This window comes from Mus musculus, chromosome 11 (genome assembly GCF_000001635.26).
Source record: "Mus musculus strain C57BL/6J chromosome 11, GRCm38.p6 C57BL/6J".
NCBI lineage: Eukaryota > Metazoa > Chordata > Mammalia > Rodentia > Muridae > Mus > Mus musculus.
This window is the reverse complement of record NC_000077.6, coordinates 62189426-62205003: the sequence shown is the minus strand read 5'-3', so window position 1 is coordinate 62205003 and position 15578 is coordinate 62189426. Positions and strand designations below refer to the sequence as shown.

At 42.4% G+C, this 15578-nt stretch overlaps 1 protein-coding gene across 5 annotated transcripts in view; it reads right to left on the bottom strand.

Moving 5' to 3' along the window:
- The window catches only part of Specc1 (sperm antigen with calponin homology and coiled-coil domains 1), a 266251-nt gene that overhangs the window by 18010 nt on the left and 232663 nt on the right, over positions 1 to 15578 (bottom strand). The gene's annotated exons all lie outside the window — the stretch shown is intronic.

Sequence of the window (15578 nt, the reverse complement as noted above, 5' to 3'; positions counted from 1 at the left end):
AAACCACCATCATCATCACTACTATTATCAACATCACCACCACCACCACTGTGTCCATCACCATCATCATCACCACCACTACCACCATCATTACCTTTACTATTATTACCATCACCATCACCATAACTATATATAACCCAACAACAAGCAGACCAGACAAAACAAGAGCATGGCACCCAAGCAACAATTGCTTTTGCTCTATATCTCCTTCCTTAACTAGAGCAGCTTCCCAGGGGTGAGCGAAGCCTCAGTGGTCTCCCTGCTATCACAGAGGAGAAGCAAGGATCACTCCTTCAGTGGGGAATGAGGCTCCTCTCGCAGGGCAGGCCACTGGTTGGGGTTGCTGCTTGGCACACCGTGAGAACTAACAAGGCTATCTTTCCAAAGATTCAAACTTTAAAGACGCCCAGGGGCTGAGGAGTTGGTGCAGTGGGTTAAGGGTGCTTGCAGTCAGACCTGACTACTTAAGTTCTATCCCAGGAGCCACACAGTGGACAGAGAGAAACGATTCCCGAAAGTTCTCATCTGGCCACTTACATAAACATCATAATAGTATTGGGGACAAGGGTTTGAAGTCTGAGATCCCAAGCCAATGGCCTCATGGGTTAAGGGTGAGACTTCAGGAGCACAGCTTCAGATGATAAAGGTCAGGCTGAGTGTGTCCTGATCCTCTTGGATAAATTCCTTTCCTTCTGCTCCATTATGTTCCAACTTCTCTCAATTCTTTGCTGCTCATTCACTGTGGACACGCTTGCCTCTACGGGTAAGGGGATGACCCTTTGTAATAAGGATTTCTCCTGAGCATCAGATTCAAAGGAGACACCTCAGCCTACCTGCATTTCTAATCTGTGTGGCCATTTAAAATAAAAGGGCCAAAGCCAGTCATTCACTAAATCATCTCTTGTCCAAAACTGTAGCTTCATAGTTCAGACGTTGTTTTTATTGTTATTTTTTCTTTTTAAAGATTTATTTATTTATGTATATAAGTAAACTGTAGCTGTACATATGCTTGTAACCTTCATGTGGTTGTTGGGAATTGAATTTTAGGACTGCTCACTCCGGTCAACCCCGCACTCCAGTCGGCCCCACTTGCTGTTCACTCCAGCCCCAAAATTTATTTATTATCATAAATAGGTACTCTGTAGCTGTCTTCAGACACACCAGAAGAGGGCATCAGATCTCATTATGGGTGGTTGTGAGCCACCATGTGGTTGCTGGGATTTGAACTCAGGACCTTCAGAAGAGCAGTCAGTGCTCTTACCCATTGAGCCATCTAGCCAGCCCTGTTATTTTTTTAAAAAAAGAGCTTTTTAGGATAGAGATCTTAGTCCCCTGAAGATTTATCCTGGGGGGGGTGGTGGTGGGCAGGCAACTGTGGTATAGTTTAAATCTTGGCCAGAAATAGGGTCACACAGATCCCAAAGCATTCATTATATATAGGCTACTGCCAATGCCCTTGGTTATATTCCAGAACTTGACATTAAACCCTACTGCTGAAGACACCACATACTTGAGTCACAGAACTTGGAGAAATCAAGCTGGCACTCAACTGGAAGTGGTAAGGCATGCCTTCGGAAGAGAAAAGCAAACACCTTTCTCATCCAGTTGTGAACCTGAAAACTACAATAAATGGCTGTCCTGACAAGATACACCTGCTGATTCAATAGTGGCAGAGATGTTTTAGAAGCAACCAACCACCTTCTGATTAGCTCTACAGCCCACTCCATAGATGGAAGCCATACCTAACCCTGTTTTAGAGAACAAGAACCTGAGGCTGGATAGGTCACAGGCCTTAGGGAACCCGAAACCATTATTCTGCTAAATGGACACAGTATTAAAACACGCCTAATGGCGTATTACTATACCCATGGATCAAAGCATCTCCTGATCCTTATCAGAGAAGCTCCCCATTGCAAGAGATGGCAATTAACACAGAGACCAGTTGAGGAACTGGTCAATGTGCAGAGAATAAGAACCCATGGAGTACTTAGTGCTACACATATCATACTCTACCTTTAAGCTCAGGGAGCCTCATGGAAGAAGGGGGTAAAAAGATTGCAAGACTCAGCGGTGGTTGATAACATTAAGAAAACAATGTTTCCCTGACAACAGGGTAGTCACACATATGAACTCAGCAATTGTGAGAGTATGGATAAGATCTTCTCAAGCTCCAGCCAAAAAAAAAAAAAAAAATCTAGAATGGGGTAGTGGTAGAATGCAGCCATGAAATCCCACCACTAGCTAAACAGCTACCAGGACTGACAGCTGCTGGGAGAGAGAGAGTCAGTTTTCTTTAATGATGTGATCAGTGGTATGTGGACTGAACCCAGGCAGGCCCCATCTCCAAGAGGAGCTGGGCAACACAAATTGGATTCCATGGGGAGAGGGAAGGGAAGGGAAAGAGGAAGGGAGAAAGAGGAGAAGGTTAGGGAGAGGGAGGGGGAGGTGAAGGAGTAGGGGGACAAGGACAAGGAGATCTGATAGTTGTTGTTGTTTAAATCAATTTGACACATAACTAGTGGTATCTGGAAGGAGGAAGCACTGTTGTGATAATGCCTCTATGAGCCTGCCTATAGACAAGTCTGTAGGGCATTTTTTTTTTATTAATGATTGATGTAGGAGAGCCCAGCTCAATGTAGGTAGTGCCACCCTGGAGCAGGTGGTCCTGGATTATATAAGAAGGCAGGAGCGAGCAGATAGGCAGTGCTCCACTGCAGCCTCTGCTTCAGCCCCTGTCCTGACTTCCTGGGATGATGGGCTGTGCTGTGGAAGCCTAAGCCAAATAAACCCTTTCCTCGCCAAGGTGCCTTTGGTCATGGCCTTTATCATAGCAACAGAAACCTAACTAGGAAAAACAAGCTCAAAGTTGGGTCGGAAGGCGGAAAGAATGGTTATGGGATAAGTGTGAGAGGGTGGTAAATGTTCAAAATGCATTGTATGAAATTGTATGAAAGATTTAATAAAAATATTGCTAATCCCCACCCCCTAGACAAAATATATGTACTGGAGAAAAGGAAGTCCAAGACCGTTAGGAACGGAAACCAGTGGGGTTTTTTATTTCTTTTTTAAATTTGATTTATTTGATGTGTACTAGTGTTTTACCTGCATGTGCACGCCTGGTGCCTGTGGAGGCCAGAGAGGGCATATGACCTCTGTAACTAGAGTTATGGATGGTTGTAGGCCATCATGTGGGTGTTGGGAATCCAACTCAAGTCCTTTACAAGAGCAACGAGTGCTGTAAACTATTGAGCCATCTCTCCAATCCACAAAATCAGTGTTTCTAATCCTTATGTGGCTGTACCCATGTGGGCCTCCCCGTGCTTGGGGACAGAGTCTGAAGTATAGCATTCTGCCTGGCTTCTTTGAGGGCCTCAAGCAGGCAGAAGGGGAAGCCCTTTTCCCTCCACTCTAGAGCTTCATCTGGCACTTGTCTCTACCGCCTTATGGGAAATCTGCCTTCTTATCATGATGGGACATCTGCCTTCTATTTCCTTGGATTTGAGGCTACTATGTAGCCTCAGGAGTTGGGATGTCTGATTCCGAAAATAAATAATTAAAAAAAAAAAAAAGACTGCCTGGCCTCAATCCAGAGAGGGGAAAATTAGCCAAAAGATAAAATCTTAAATATTATCCTACAGCTGGACCTACTTTGTTAAAATCACGGGAAGTGATCTGAGTTCCTTATATAAGGGTCAGTATGGCTGCTGGTAAAATTCCTTCCCTGGAGGAGATATAAACAATGTCTACAACTCTGCCAAAGATCTCACTGACAAACTAATAAGGTACTACTTCACTGACATAGCAATGTTTATTATGAGGAACCAGAGAGATTTTATTAGGCTTGTTGAGGGGCTGTGGGCAGAAGCATGGGTGGCTTCAAAGCAGCCACACGGGGAGGTCTGCATTCAGTGGGGATGAAAACTCTTCTATGGCCACCTTGACGGAGCTCCCCTCCCTAAGTCCTTTCCTGTCTATGTATACCTCTTGTCCCTCTCTGATGCTATGTGCAATTAAGGTAAAACTGCATACATCTGGTTGGGAAGAGTGACCAGAGACTCCGACAAGAGTCTCTTAATTCTCCCCACCATTCCTTCCATACAGGAAACTTGGCAGTCACCAAGCCCAGCTGTGAGGCACAGCTTAACTCATGGAGATGGTGGCAGTATGGCTCAGTGGATAGTCCTGTACAGCAGTGGCTCTCTACCAGGACCAGAGACACTAAAGAAAATAACAAAAGGAGAAAAGCCCCACGGGGCACACAAGGACAGTGCTTCTGGTTACCCATCCACTCTTGCATTTCTTACCCTTACTCAGCACTCCTCTGAGTAGCATGCTGGGCCTTCTGGATCTGGAGTCCATGCTCAATCATAGACTCACATGAACACAAAGTGACCATCCTTCTCTGGGGACTCCTGGAACAGCACCAGGCAACTGGTACACACTGGGCATGCCTACCTGTCTCCTATATTGAGCCTATCTTGCTTGATGGGGACTTCCAAACCGTGATTCTATCCTTTCTACAGAAGCTCTTGACTTCCTAAAAGAATGTAACTTTTTCCTATTGCTCTGTTTTTCCCTTAAAAACATTATTTCTAAAATTTCCTAACACAAACAGCTGGTAGCCTAAGAACTTTCAATAGGACAGGAACCTTTGGCACCATAGACTCAAAGAGACCTGAAGACCCCTCCCCAGACACAACCACCTTACAGGGCTAGAGGTGCTCGAGGCAGACTGAGAAATGACCAAAAGGCAGACAGACTAACAGACCCCTGTCAAAAGACAGATGGAAACTTCTTACCTTATGCAGTTCTGTCATGTGTGTTCATGTGTTTCTACATAACTGCTAGCAGTCTCCTGTGTTAGGACAACAGGAAGCAGGGCTCAGTCTGACCCCAGAATTTCTCCCAAATAACCGGTGACTTTTTTCTTAATTATTTTGAGACAGGGTCTTTCTTTCTTTCCTTCCTTCCTCTTCCTTCCTTCCTTCCTTCCTTCCTTCCTTTCTTTCTTCCTTCCTTCCTTCTTTCTCTTTCTTTCTTTCTTTCTCTTTCTTTCTTTCTTTCTTTCTTTCTCTCTTTCCTTCCTTCCTTCCTTCCTTCCTTCCTTCCTTCCTTCCTTCCTTCCTTCCTTTCTTCTTTTTCTTTTTTCTTTTTCCCGAGACAGAGTTTCTCTGTGTAGTCCTGGCTGTCTTGGAACTTACTTTGTGGACCAGGCTGGCCTCGAACTCAGAAATCCGCCTACCTCTGCCTCCCGAGTGCTGTGCTGGGATTAAAGGTGTGCGCCACCACACCTGGCGAGACAGGGTCTTTCTATGTAGCTCTGGCTCTGGCTATCCCGGAGCTCACTATAGACCAGGCAGGCTTCAAACTCCGAGATCCACCTGCCTCTGCCTCCTGAGTATTGTGATTGAAGGAGTGCATCACTATGCCTGGCCCTGTTTCTTATTTTTTTTTAATGCCTTGATATATCTACCTTAAAAGTACATGTAACTGTGAATGTTTTGGGGATATAATAAAAAGCCCTGCAAGTATACACTTACAAAGGCATTCATTTTCCTTCTTAAACCAATTAAAATAGTATCTTTGATTCTATTAAATGTTTTATAAAGTCTTAAAATGCTATCTGTTTATAGAAAATAACTTTTACTGGAGTCATAAAAGTTTTATTAGATTATAAAATCTGAAATTGAATACAGGGATTTTTAATAATAGTTTCCTTTCTCCAACACTCTTTAAAATATTACTAACTTATTTCAGTTGTGTAAGAGTCATAAGTAATGAAAATAATAGGACATAAAAATGTTTCACGTTAGTTGGGATGCCCTAGATAAAGTGCATTGTAAATATATACTCGACTAATTCTAATGGATTTCTTTTTCAGAAACATTCTTTAGATTTACATGTTAAATATGAAGTTTTTACTAAAGCCACAGTACATGTAAAAATACTAATCATGTTTCTCAAATATTTGTTAAGTTTCTTTCATGATGGGGATGATATAATACCAACAAACAGCTTTCAAAATTGGATGAATTTATACATAATACAATGGCCCTGTTATTAAAGATAAAGATAATAGTAACATCTTACATTTCTAAGATGAGCTTTAACTTACAGTTGTAACATTGAGATTAGAATACATTGCTTTGGGGCTAGAAACATGGCTGCTTTTACAGATGACCAGGTTTGGGTCTCAGTACCCACATAGCAGCTACCAGTGGATTTGAACTGGAGTTCCAGGAGGTCTCGTGCCCTCTCCTGGCCTCCAAGGACACCAGGCACACATGTGGTGCACATGTGGAACACATACATTAGGGCAAGACACTCATAGATGTAAAATTTAAATAAATCTAAGAAAAAGATTGCTTATTCTAAACAAACAATAACAAAACCAGCCCACTGCCTTCCTAATGTGCTCTCCGCCTTCAAAAAACGTTTTGTTTTTTTTTTTTCAAGATTTTTTATCTTGTGCAATTTAAACTAAAGGTTTAAAAATATATACAATTTAAAAACCAAGTCAATGGTGTCTGCCTGGCCATCTTTAAACCTTAAAGATGTTCAGTTAAGCTCTATGTCTTTAAAGTTATTTGCTTTCTAATTTATATAAAGATTATTAGAATTATATAAATTATAATTACAAGTACAGATTTCAGGTTTGGTGGCACTCAGGAGGCAGAAGCAAGTGGATCTCTGTGAACTTTAGGACAGCTTGGTCTACATACAGTTTCAGATCAGCCAGGGCCACATAATGAGACCGTGTCTCAAAAAAAAGTACAGATTTTGGATTAAGAATTACTTATGCAGGGCTGGAGAGATGGCTCAGTGGTTAAGAGCACTGACTGTTCTTCCAGAGGTCCTGAGTTCAATTCTCAGCAACCACATGGTGGCTCACAACCATCTGTAATAGGATCCAATGCCCTTTTCTGGTGTGTCTGAAGACAGCGACAGTGTACTCGTATACATTAAATAAATAAATCTTTAAAAAAATTGCTTATGCCTTTATAAAATAGGATCTGATAGTTTAACCTAAAACTGCCAATATATAAAAGAATCTTAATATTTTTAAAGACTATATATGACTGTGTTTCTACATATATGCTTATAAGTTTTTATGTTTACATAGTACTAGGCTGGATTATAAGTAAATGGTTATATTAATTAAAATAACCAACTTAGCTTCCATTCCTGTTAGTATATAATGCAAGCAAGTTAGATAAGCACTCTTAATTATGACTGACACAGCTCTGATCTGCAAGTGGTACAAAGACATCCCCACTTATGGGAAGAACTGATCGGCTCACTGCATGAGGGCTCTGGTTCAGAGAATAAGGCTTGGATGCACAGACGACTGCCTGCGCCTGGCTCGACCCCTCCTGGAGACTGAGGATGGGGATAATGACCTAGCCCGGTGTGTTCAGCTTTCCTTAAGTAATGTATTTTTAAAAGGACTTTATGTTTTATCAAAAGCATTGCTCACAGTTTCTACTAAGTGTATTGGGCTTCTCATTAACAGTCTTACATCAGGCTTATTAAACATTTGTCCCTGTCAGCCATTATCTAAGGGCTGTACAACAGCTAATTTTTAAAGAATGGTTTATTCCTCATTACTGGTGTAATGGGTCTTTTGGCTATTTATCCACCATACTTGGAGAGCCATGTTAATGTGGTCAGAGACCAATATTTTGGTCCTTGCCCTATAAGGTCACCTTGGCCCCAGGAATATTTCTTAAAGGATCTTGCAATTCTGGGAGTCACTTGTCCTCTTGATCAGAGATCCAGACGGCAGACTCTCACCCCTGCACATTCTACAAAGAGGAACGTTAATTTCAGGCTCCTAAAATGGTGGGATGGCTAGAGCAGTGGCACAAGTTGAGCCTCTGATGTACCTGCCACTGAACATATTCTCCTTTGTCCCTCAGAACTGCCATATATAGTGAGAAGTGTCACTCCCGTTTTATGCACACAAGAGCTGTGGCACAAAGAAATACTCAGTGCAGGAGGAAAAGGAACCACAGGTGAGGATGGGAGAGTCTAGCCTGAGCTTTTATTCTTACTCCCTGTGAGTTAAAAAACCAAGAACCATGGACGACCAAAACAGGCTGGTGGGGTGGAGTATGCTGCTCCAGCCTGGTGAAGCTGATCTGTCTGAGGAACATATGAGTCCAGAGACCAGAGTACCCCTCTGTCCTGCCTTCCTTTCTTCCCAAATTTGTACCTACATGTTAATAAACTTGGTACATCTTTCTTGTCCTAAAAATGTTACAATATTTATGCTATATGTATTTCTATGATGTAAGAAATAGATTGTGACAGTCCACTTTCATTCAATATTAGGTGTGTTTAATACATCGGTCACAGATAAACAGAAGGCCCAGGCCCCCCTCTCCCCTTTATGGTGACTAGAACTGGCTTGTCTCAGGCACTCAGCTACAACTGAGCCCATGATCAGAGGAGGCAGCTGTCTAAAGCCCCAAATATTCATTAGACAAGAGGCTGTGTTCTAGAACAGTGGGACTTTGGGAAGGGACAAGTCCTGGACTATGAGAGAAGAGGACAGGAATTTTTCCTAATCTGGGGACTTTAGAAACTAGTGTTGCACCAAATCAGCATACCAGCCATTTTTGCCCTTTCTCTTTGCTGGTGTCCCTTTGTGAAGAACTGTATATTAAAAACTTTATTTCCATTAGTTTCTTCAGTTTATCATCATTTTATTTCCAACAGTGAACAAAAGTCCTTGGTTTAAATAAAACACTTACACTAGACCCCAGCAGGCAAGAGTAAGCCAAAAACAGACAGTCACTTGGGCATCCCAGGAAAATAAGGCAGTCCCCTCTGCTTTCAGATCTATAGAAAAGTACCCTGATGTTAGTCCATGAGCTGTGTTGTTCACATGGCTCTCTTTCCTGTTTCTCCTTACACAGCCATTAGTCAGCCAGTGGGGCTCTTGCTCTATTTTGTAGAGTGGAGGTTGCTCTGAACAAAAATGAGTTAGTTTTATAATTGCATGTGTTGTAATTGTGCCTTTTGAAAGACAACAATACGAAACTTCATTTTCCTTTATTGGCATAATCTTCAGAAGCCTTCTGAGAAGACAAATGCAGCCCCAAGTCATTCTAATACTAGGTTAATGAATCCCAATTAAGAACAGCTCTTGATCTGTGACTGTGAGTGAGTAATACATGAGGACTAGAAGCTCATGAGCAGTTTTCCACCCTCAGGAATAAAAGTCAAACAAAATCACCTATTCTCTTAGGAGAGCAGAGGTGCACATGGTCCAAGTGCACTGCACACAGACCCTCCTTAGGGGATGGGGCAGAGTGTGCTTTCCGGATTGACTGATTAACTGATTGATTGCTCTGGGGATTGAACTCAGAGTTGGGGTGGTTCAGTGATAAATGACTTGCCTCTCATGTACGAGTTCCCAGGTTCTGACTTCAGTGTTATATATGCCCCCTTTCCAAAAGAAATAAAAAAATATAAAAATAATACAAAAAGAAAAAACAAACCTTAGACGTCTTAATGCAGTCTCACATCAGTAGCACCTAAGTGCACATGGAAACTATACAAGGAGATGAAGTGTCCCTACCTTTTATAATAAGGGCTTGTTTTAGAAATTCCAAATCTAGTCAGGACGTCAGATCCAATATCTGGGAAATGTTTCTCTTACATGTAAACTGTTCCCCATGTTTAAGACTTCTTATTGTCTGACACTGGCAGAGATGGAGGCAAAGCAGCCATGGTGTGTATTATTAATTACACCCACTCCAGGATCATCAAACTGTCAAATAAAACCTCATCCTTTTTATTACCAAGAGCACCTCAGTCCTTCCCTGAATGCTATCTGGAATGGTCCTAGCTTTTAGGAGTTTAAGAGAACTGAGCAAGTGGGGTTTTTTGGCTATTGTATTATTTTGTATTTTTCTTTTCTTCAATTCTGGAATTTGAACCCAGGACCTTGTGTATGGTAGGCAAGTGCTCTACCACTGAGTTATACCCCAAGTCCTCAAATGGGCTTTAATTCCATTTGAATACTAAGAGTGTGAAAATACTAGCTAAACTGCTGAAAAGGAGTATATTATGATACTTAATAACGAGATGACCACCTGGCATGGTAGCACACGCCTTTAATCCCAGCACTCAGGAGGCAGAGGCAGGCGGATTTTTGAGTTCAAGGCCAGCCTGGTCTACAGAGTGAGTTCCAGAACAGCCAGGGCTACACAGAGAAACCCTGTCTCGGAAAACCACACACACACACACACACACAAAACCGAGATGACCATCAGCCTGTGAAGAACCATAGATACACTGAGATTTGCTCTCTATGATTATTGCCAAAGTGGCTTCACTATCAGTCAATGAGGCAGGTGTCTGTGAATGACGCAGCCCCTGGTATGTTGTGGCACAGTTTGTTCCTGTGTGTGATTTTTGCTTTATGTGGATGAGGTTAAATCAACACAGGTGAACTGATGAATGCTTTGTCAGATGTTTTCCCTTTGTGTTATGCTGGAAGAGGCACAGGGCTTGCATTACTGTCCCCTGTGCATACATCTACACACTGTGAGCTGTAAATCTCAAAGAGGCCTAGGGGGCAGAGGACAGGAATAGGCTGTCCTCACTGAGAAGGAAGGAAAAGGAGGAAAATAGCTGGGTGCTTTGCCTACTTTTCTATTACTGTGATAAGCATGGCCAAGGCAACTTATAAATGAGAGCACTTGATTGGGCTTTTGGTTTCAGGGGGTTAGAGTCCATGATGGTAGAGCAAAGAAACAGCCAAGAGCTCACATTCTTGATCCATAATCTAGCACTGGAAACAACTCTTTTGAAAGACCATCCCCAGTGACACACCTCCTCCAACAAGGCCACATCTCCTAATCCTTTTCAAACAGTTCCACTAACTGGGAAATAAACATTCAAACAAGAGCTATGGGAGCCATTCTCATCCAAACTACCCCACTGGGCTTCCTGAGGTTAACCCCATTTTTATTTTTTAAGCTAGGAGATATGCAGCCCTGTCTAGTATGAAACTTCCTATGATTACCAGGCTAGCCCATAACTTACAGAGGTCCACCTGCCTCTGACTCCAAAGAGCTTTTTTTTGTGTTGCTTTGCTTTGTTTTTGAGACAAGGTTTCTCTGTGTAGCCTTGGCTATCCTAATACTTGCTCTATAGACCAGGCTGGCTTCAAACTAACAGAGATCTACCTGCCTCTGCCTCCTGAGTGGTAGAATTAAAGTGCGTACCACCATCACCTGGCTTCCAAGTGCTTTTTCATGAAAAGAAATCTCAGATGTAAGAGCTACCATTCCAAAATAGACAACTTTTCTTTTTTAAAGTTGTAAGATAGAGAATTGTTCTCAGTGAAACAAAAATGGGAGAAAATGAACAAGGACCATACACAAGAGGCTAACACCCTAACTTTGCTGAACAGTGAAGGCTGTCCCTGGAGCATCTGAGTGTGTCCATAGTTCCACAAGGTGAATGCAGGCAAGACTCTTAACACAGTGGGACAGAAAGCAAAGCAAAACCCTATCACCCAGCCCATGAGCTCCAAGAAAATTACTTGCTTTGTGTTGCCTAGAAACAGTAACATCTGGTGGAAACATTAGCCACAGGGGAAAGAAGCTACAGAACTTCATTGAAATGCACCCTGAGCTCAATTCCACTGAGGACACAGCTGGGTCTAGCTATGACCTTTTCTCCCACCACTCCATCTTCTCGGAGGAGCCCGAAGCTTCTCCTGTTGACTCCTTTGTAGGGACTATGTGTTCCATTAAGTGCTGAAGCTGAAAAACAGATCAAAAGAGCAGAGCAGAGCTTCTGGGAAAGAGGCAGGAGGCAGATTAGAACGCACTGTACATTCTTCAGGAGCCAGACACAGTGATCTACATGTCCTGACTCCTGGGATGTCCCAGGCAGATAGGACTTCACTGTTACAACCCCGATATTGGACTGTGTTATTTCATTTTGGGGTTTGTAAAAGTGGCAATTTACAGATGTAGAGAATAAAATTTGTTCATTCCTGTTGGGTGGTAATGGCATACACCTCTAATCCTAGTATTCAGGATGAAGAGGCAGGCAAAGCTCTGTGAGTTCGAGGCCATCCTGATCTACACAGAAAGCTCCAGGACAGCCAGGGCTGTTACATGGCCTGACTCAAAAAATAAATAAAGCCAGGCGTGGTGGCGCACGCCTTTAATCCCAGAGCTCGGGAGGCAGAGGCAGGTGGATTTCTGAGTTCAAGGCCAGCCTAGTCTACAAAGTGAGTTCCAGGACAGCCAGGGCTATCCAGAGAAACCTTGTCTCGAAAAACCAAAAATAAAATAAAATAAAATAATAAAAAACTTGTTCATTCCTCCCTGAGACTGAGCATATAGAATAACAGTTTAGGGAGGAGTTTAGTTTGAAGGTGTACAAAGATGGTGTAAGCACAAATAGTCGGGTTCTGGTGAAGCAGAAAGAAATACAGCTTGCATTGTCTGCCCTGCATTTGTGTCAGCAAGCCAGGCCTTGCCTCTGAGAAATGTATGCACTCATTCAACTCTAGCTTCTCTTCTTAAATCTCGGGTTATCTGGAGAAGCCAGAGTGACCCTGTCCTGCACATCTGTGGCATAGCCCTCCATCATGGACCACAGACATCTGTAAGCAGGCTGTGGGGTTTCCTCTCTGCACAGCTCTCTCCTTCTGGCTGGTCTCTCCCATACAACGAGCTGCTCAGCTGCCCACTCTGACTCTTTCCCTTCTGCCACTGTTATGTTTGGCTCCCATGCCAGCTCTCAAAGCTACACAGTGTAGAAACTGGCCAGGCAGACAGGACTGTCTTGTTCTCTTGTTGCTTAGCAGCAAGCTGTCAGTGGATATTTTTAAGAAAAAAGATTTTCAACATGTTAGAAGAAAACCAATAGCTCCATAATCTCAGAGAAGCAAACCATTACAATTGCGAAACTGAGCAGGCAGTGGTGGTATATGCCCTTAATCCAAGCACTCAGGAGGCAGAGGCAGGCGATTTCTGTGAGTTCAAGGCCAGCCTGGTCTACTGAGTAAGTTCCACCCAGGGCTACACAGAGAAACCTTGTCTTGAAACAACAACAACAACAACAACAACAGAACAACAGAACAACAAATAAACAAGAAAAGCACAAAACTGAAATGTATAAAAGGCCTGAGAAGTCTGAATCTATAATTTTCTGTATGACAAAAATTAAAAACAATATATGCAGCAAATGAGTAACGACTAGAATATATCCTGATAGGATAGGTCGAGTCAAAAATGGCAGAATGAACCAGTGACACACCAAAGAGACACTGCTGCCTAAAACACAGGAGGTGATGTTCAGTCTCATGAGGGATGAAGATGCCTCTTCTCAATCATGGGTACAATTTAGAAGCCCAGTGTCACTTTCTTTGGATCTTAAGTAATCGATTTGCATATGCAGAAAGTGACTGCTGGGACTTCCCTGGCAGGTAATAAATAATTTTTAAGTTTCTACCCAGGACTCTTGGAAATCTCTGTCTGGACCTCCAAGATGTGGGAAACTATGGAAGAGCCCAGCACACTGGAACTGTCCCAGTCTCTGGTCATGTGAGGTTCCAGACATTGGGAAGCAAAGAATTCAAGTCTAAATTGTGGGTTTGCTGGGGAAAAAAAAAGATCAATTGATGCCCAGGATCATAGGTTCAGAGGTGAAGAGGACACATCATCTGGCCCAACACCAGGAGTAACTGGGAGCAGCAGGACCCAGGAACTCAGCCCAATCAGTGGCAAGGGTTCCTTCCTGTCTGGGACGGTGCCTTGAGCAGACCTTGAACGTGAACTCCACAGCCAGTTCCACAACATCCAGAGGAAGATCCACATCCAGGCCCTCTAACATGCCCAGGACCACAGGATCCCAGGATCTTAATCACACCATGATCTCAGGAGCTCTGACACACCCAGAATCTCAAGATCACAGGATCCCAGAATCACAGGATCCCAGAGACAGCCGAACTCTGAGGAGTTCTGACACAACCAGGATCACAGGAAGGACAGGCTCCAGTCAGACATAGTGAGGGCAGGTAGCACTAGAGATAATCAGATGGTAAGAGGCAAGCTGAAGAACATAAGCAACAGAAACCAAGGTTACTTGGCATCATCAGAACCCAATTCTCCCACCATAGCAAGTCCAGCCCTACAAAGGATAATAAGTGGAAAACACCAACACCAGGAGGGAAACTACACCCTAGAAAAAGCAAGAAAGTAATCTTCTTTCAAGGAACCCAAAAGAAGATGACCACACAAACACAATTCCACCTCTAGCAACAAAAATGACAGGAAGTAACAATCACTTTTCCTTAATATCACTTGACATCAATGGATTCAATTCCCCAATAAAAAGACATATAGGCTAACAGACTGGATATGTAAACAGGACCCAGCATTTTGCTGCATACAGGAAACACATCTCAGTGACAAAGGCAGACACTACCTCAGAGTAAAAGGTTGGAAAACAATTTTCCAAGCAAATGGTCCCAAGAAACAAGCTGGAATAGCCATTCTAATATTGAATAAAATCAACTTTCAACCAAAAGTTATCAAAAAATATAAGGAAGGACACTTCATACTGGTCAAAGGAAAAATCTACCAAGATGCACTCTCAATTCTGAACATCTATGCTCCAAACATTAGGGCACCCACATTCATAAAAGAAACTTTACTAAATCTCAAAGCACACATTGCACCTCACACAATAATAGTGGGAGACTTCAACACCCCACTCTCAGCCATGGATAGATCATGGAAATAGAAAGTAAACAGAGACACAGTGAAACTAATACAAGTTATGAACCAATGGATCTAGCAGATATTTACAGAACATTTCATACTAAAGCAAAAGATTATACCTTCTTCTTAGCACCTCACTGTACCTTCTCCAAAACTGACAATATAATCAATCATAAAACAGGCCTCAACAGATACAGCAAGCCTGAAATAATCCCATGCATCATACCAGATCACCACGGACTAAGGCTGGTCTTAAATACCAATGAAAACAACGGAAAGCACACATACACATGGAAGCTGAACAACGCTCTATTCAATGATAACTTGGTCAAGGAAAATTAAAGGCTTTTTAGAATTTAATGAAAATAAAGACATATCATACCAAAACTTATGGAACTCAATGAAAGCAGTGTTAATAGGAAAACTCATAGCTCTAAGTGCCTCCAAAAAGAAACAGAAGAGAGCTTACACTAGCAGCTTGACAGCACACCTGAAAGCTTTAAAACAAAAAGAAGCAAATTCACCAAGAGGAGTAGACCACAGGAAATAATCAAACTCAGGCCTGAAATCAACCAAACAGAAACAAAAAGAACTATGCAAAGAATCAACAAAACCAGGACCTGATTCTTTGAGAAAATCAACAAGATAGGTAAGCCCTTAGCCAGACTAACCAGAGGGTAAAGAGACAGTATTCAAATGAATAAAATCAGTAATGAAAAGGGAGACATAACAATGAAATGTATCTTAAAATATTTATTTTGTTTGCTGGATATTAAAAGTTGAAAATATTAAAATCATGTTCTACAAACATTGTGGAAA